We start from the raw sequence: 5,710 nt of genomic DNA on the forward strand, positions 1-5,710 counted from the left end.
AATTCCATTGATCTATACATCTGTTTCCATGTCAATACCATACTGTTTTGAATATTGTAGCTTTGTACTGTAGTATCAGGTAGTGTGATACTTCTGCCTTTGTTCTCCTTTTCAAGATTGCTTTGGCTATTCAGGATCATTTGTGGTTCCATACACATTTTAGAATCATTTGTTCTAGTTCTGTGAAAAAAGCCATTGATATTTTAGTGGGGACTGCATTGAATCTGTGGACTGTTTTGGGTAGTATGAACATTTTAACAATATTAATTCTTCCATACCATGAGCATGGCATATCACTCCATTTATCCATGTCATCTTCAATTTCTTTCATCAATGTCTTATAGGGTTCAGAGTATAGGTCTTTCACCTCCTTGGTTAAATTTATGCCCAGGTATCTTTTTTTTTTGGATGCAATTATAATGAGATTTTCTTAATTCCTCTGATAGTTATTAACGTACAAAATGCAACAGGTTTCTGTATATTAATTTTGTATCCTGTAACTTTACTGAATTTATTAGTTTTAAAAGATTTTTGCTCAAAAAAACTTTTAGCATTTTTTTAATATACGAAATTTATTGTCAAATTGCTTTCCATACAACACCCAGTGCTCATCCCAAAAGATGCCCTCTTCAATGCCCATCACCTACCCTTCCCTCCCTCCCACCCCCCATCAACCCTCAGTTTGTTCTCAGTTTTTAAGAGGCTCTTATGCTTTGGCTTTCTCCCACTCTAACCTCATTTTTTTTTCCTTCCCCTCCCCCATGGGTTTCTGTTAAGTTTCTCAGGATCCACACAAGAGTTAAAACATATGGTATCTGTCTTTCTCTGTATGGCTTATTTCACTTAGCATCACACTCTCCAGTTCCATCCACATTGCTACAAAGGGCCATATTTCATTCTTTCTCATTGCCACGTAGTACTCCATTGTGTATATAAACCACAATTTCTTTATCCATTCATCATTTAGGCTTTTTCCACAATTTGGCTATTGTTGAGAGTGCTAGCATTTTCTATATATAGTAACATGACATCTGCAGGTTGTGACAGTTTTACTTCTTCCTTACCAATTTGGATGCCTTTTCTTTCTTTTTCTTGTCTGATTGCTGTGGCTAGGACTTCCAGTATTATGTTGAATAAAAGTGGTGAGAGTGGCCTTCCTTATCTTGTTCTTGATCTTAGAGGGAAAACTTAGTTTTTCACACTAAGTATGATGTTAGCTGTGAGTCTGTCATATGTGGCCTTTATTATATTGAGGCATTTTCCTTCTATACCCACTTTGTTAAACATTTTTATCATAAATTGATATTGAATTTTGTTAATTTCTGCATTAATTGGGATGATAGGATTTTATCTTTTGTTTTATTAATCTAGTATATTCCATTGTTTGTAGATGTTGAATTATCCTTGCATCTCTAGAATAAATTCCACTTGATCATGAATTGTGATCCTTTTAATGTATTATTGAATTTGGTTTACTAATACTTTGTTGAGAATTTTTGCAACTGTTTTGATCAGAAATGTTGGCCTATATTACTATTATTACTATTATTATTATTACTATTATTATTATTATTCTTTTTGACAGTGTCTTTGGTTTTGGTATCAAGGTAATGCTGGCGTCATGAGTTTGAAAGTATTCCTCCCTCTTCAATTTTTTTGGAATAACTTGAGAAGGATTGATACTAACTCTTTTTTAAATGTTTGGTAGAATTCAACTGTGAAGCTGCCTGGTCCTTGTTTTTTAAAGATTTTTTAAATTACTGATTCAATTTCATTACTTGTAATTGGTCTATTCAGATTTTTCTATTTCTTCATGATTCAGTTTTACAAGGTTCTATATTTCTGTGAATCTATCAATTTCTTCTAGGTTCTCCAATTTGTTGGTATACTTGTTCTAGTAGTCTCTAAGAAAAGTTTTTTTTCTTTTCTTATTGCACTAACTAGGACTTCCAGTAAGATGGTTGAATATATATGTGTACTTTTAATATTCTGTATTCTTTTCTGAGTTCTGTCACTCTTCACATCTCTTCTCCAATCACTTTATTTCTCAGGGTTTTTTGTTTTGTTTTATGTTGTTTTACCTTTTATCTCTAAAATTTTTTTTCCTGTTTTGAAATATTGGGTTATATTTTTCATATGCTTTTTTCTACTTCATATTCTATTATAATAATTTAAAAAGGATTCAATAATAATCCTTTTGTCATATGTTTTTAAGCTAAGTGGATTATTCTTCACCTTTAAGAAAGAGGGGCAGGTATAATAGCTTTTCTAGCCTCATAGTTCTAAAGCTTCCTTTTCTCATGTTTTCATAAAATGACACTTATGTATCATTGTCATTTCTGAGCTGTCTCTTCCCTCTACTTTTATTTTGACCTGCATTTTTCTTTTCCTCTATTGTCCCTGTCCTGTTCAATTTGGATTTTCCTCCCAGAAATTTCTTACTGTTGGGCTTTGTCCAAGAATGGACCTCAGCTTTATTAAGTTTGATGAGTTCATAAGCTCTATACCCCTCCAGCATTCTCAGACTTTCCTGCTCCTCCCTTTGTTACTCACCCTGAAATTACAGTCAACCAGTTTTGCTTCTGATCTCATACTAGTCTCCCTTGCTTTTCAGTAAATAGCTGTTGGTAGCTTGGGGGTCCTCCCACTCTCATGGCCTTCAGATGCTCTGTGGTCTTCCCACTGTTTCCTCCTACACAGATGCTGATACTAAGTTGATGGTTTGTTCCCACCTGCTCACATTTTGAGCTTTATAAGGATTCTTTTTCACTTAGTTATGTTATTGCCATGACCTGAATTTGTTGTTGTTTTGCTATCCAAGACATTCTATCTGTTTTTATGAGTAAATTCAGACTACAATGCCTCCATATTCATCTTCCTAGAGTTTCACTATTCATGTATTACTTGGGGAGAGGGGATAAGTTTTTTTCATTTGTTTGTTTGTTTTGTTGTTGTTGTTTTTAAATTTTTTCTATATTTTCAAAATCAATCAAAATACAAGTTGAAATTATTATAATAGGTTGATTCTGATTTTTATATAGCTTTCAAGTAATTTAAAAATTAATTTGTTTTGCTTTCTTAGCCTGAAATTAACATACTCCAGAGTGTTACTCTATATACCCAGTTACTGGGTTACTCCCATACCTTCCCACTTCCAGCTTGCTGAAGAATACTCTCAGACTTAATGAAATACCAGAACTAGGCTTAAAATAATGGAATTTGTGATGATTGCCCAATGTTTTCAGGCCAAACATTTGGAGGAGCTCATAGCTGTATTTATTACCATTTTGTTATTGTTGTTACAAAATTCTATCTGTAGCCCCTTTCTCACTCTATGGTATACAATCCAATTTAACAAACTGCCAATTATCTGATTGTGGTCCACATGTTCTGTTTAGCCTGCTCACTATTTAAAAAATGAACAAACAAAAGAGTTGCCAACACTTAAAAACCAGATTTCACATAAAAATCCAGTTTCCTGGCTGCTCTTTAAAAATTGAGATCTGGTGTAATTAAGCCCATATTCCTACTTAGAACTTGTGCCCTGACTAAACAGAGAATATTGTCTCCAGTTTGTGACACTTTTCTCCCAGATAGTTTCTCTCATTTGCTACCATCCAGTTCTCATAGACATTATAGATTTGCAACACATGAACTAGCGTCTCTTTGATTTCAAACTCTTATTTTGGCTTAAGCCACCAGATATGTGCTGATGATTTCTAAATCTGTTTCTACTCAGACATCCTGTATACTCCCCTGAACCCACATATTCAATATCAAACTATTTTTTTCAAAATGTAATTTCCTTTCACTATTCTTTAAATGACCCAGTTAGCATAATTATATTCCTACAGTTGTCCAAATTAAAAAACCCTTAGGGTTATTCTTTCATCCTTTTTCCTCATCCTACCCACAGCTTCTCAATCATATGCCAAATTATGACATATCTTTGCTTTTATAGCTGCCAATATTTTAAATACCTTTCCCTTCTTTATATCTGGGAAAACCACTTACTTTCCAAGATGAAGCAAAATTATGCAATTTCTAAAACTGCATCCCCTGTGTCCAGGAGCATTTAGTTGCTCTTTTCCATGTATAGCCATCTCAAGTACATTATATGTTGTATGGTATTTATTTACTCTCCCAGTAGTCTATGGAGTCCTTACCAGGGCAGCGATTATGATTTAGTTATCTCTGTATCAACAGTACTAAGACAAAAACATGGAACTCAATAAATGTGTCAAAAAACAAATACATGAATCTTACAAATCAATGAAAATGAGATTATTTCATGTCATGAATTTACCTCCCTGTACTTTCTATATTATGTTTCAATCTTTGGTTAAATTGCCCCCTCCCCCCTTTTTCTTGCTGGTACTTTTTTGGGGGCTTGCTTTGGATTAACAGAATCATTTAAAACTGTGCACCATATGATTGTAACGTTAAATGGCTGTATCAAAAGAAAACTTATTGACTCCACCATGACAATATAAGGGATTTTAAGGTAACTTAAAAGTTATGCTTTAAATAGCTAAGGATGCCAGGTATTAACACTGAAAAAAATATATAATTACTCATAAACAGAATCCTGAGGGGCACTGAACAGCTGTTGAAAAATTTGGCACATCACTATGCCAGCCTGAGTTTAATGACCTACATGTGAAGGGCTACATATCCGATTACTAATCCTTCCTCAGCTACTCTTTGCCCTGATACAGAGGCAGCTGAAAAAAGATGCCCTACTAACATCAGAAATGGATCCAGACTTTGTTGTCAATGTTCAGTTAAAAGATCTTTTCGATTTAAGATGAGGAACAAACAAGGAATGACCCACAGCAGTGTTGCAGCTGACATAGTTTTTCGAGTAAAATTTGAAGGTTGAAAGCAAGAATGACTTCAGTTTTGTGACTAGAAAACTCAAATTCTGAATTTAATTTTCTGGTCATTAAAACCTTTAAACATGTTCAAATATGCTTTCAAATATCAAGAATTATTCACTTCACAATTCTTTCCATACCAATTTGGCAGTCTTCTATTCATCAATTCAAACCTCATTCTTATCTTCAAATTCTGCAATTATCACCTATGAGAAGTAGGCCAAAAGCAAAACTAAATAGAAAATGAGTCTATTAGATTATGTTTCAGTTCTCCCTCTGTTGACTGGGTCTATATATAGCAAAGAAGATCATATAAGGTCACGTATTATAAACAATGAAATGCCACATGATGTTTTGCAAAATAGCGTAGGAAAAATAGCTCAAGGAATGAATGGAGACTAAGATTTATGGCTACAATAATGAAAAAAAGTTTAAACATTCTAGATTAAACGCATCTTACTGGGAATTTGACTCACTCTTTAAATGTGACTTTCCATTTGAGTTGTGTGAAATTATGTGATGCAACCTTCTTCCGTACAAATTATGGCCGAGGCGAGCTACGCTTTCCTTTCATCTCCAGCAGAGAATTAAGAGCCCTCCATCAGTGTTTTCGCATTTAAAATTTGTAACACTAGGTATGCCTTAACACCCCTCCTCCATCCCCATAGGAATACATAAATGGATACATGCCCGCCAAGTACACATTTGCCTTGAGGTGGAAAAACAGACACCACTATAAGCATGTCCCTCTCCAAAAACCCGAACTCTAGACCCCGCCCAACATAAAACTCCCTCCCCGTCTTCCACTGCGGGTCCAAAATTGGCGCAGTTCG

The 5,710-nt window shown here is 34.4% G+C and overlaps 1 protein-coding gene across 1 annotated transcript in view; it reads right to left on the reverse strand.

Moving 5' to 3' along the window:
- The window catches only part of LOC123594956 (microsomal triglyceride transfer protein), a 59,517-nt gene extending 53,991 nt beyond the window's left edge, over window positions 1-5,526 (reverse strand). Inside the window, exon 1 of the mRNA XM_045472008.1 lies at window positions 5,354-5,526. The gene's annotated coding sequence lies outside the window, so the exon portion shown is untranslated. The remainder of the gene's footprint in view (window positions 1-5,353) is intronic.
- Window positions 5,527-5,710: the final 184 nt, after the last annotated feature.

The sequence above is a fragment of the Leopardus geoffroyi genome, chromosome B1 (genome assembly GCF_018350155.1).
Source record: "Leopardus geoffroyi isolate Oge1 chromosome B1, O.geoffroyi_Oge1_pat1.0, whole genome shotgun sequence".
NCBI lineage: Eukaryota > Metazoa > Chordata > Mammalia > Carnivora > Felidae > Leopardus > Leopardus geoffroyi.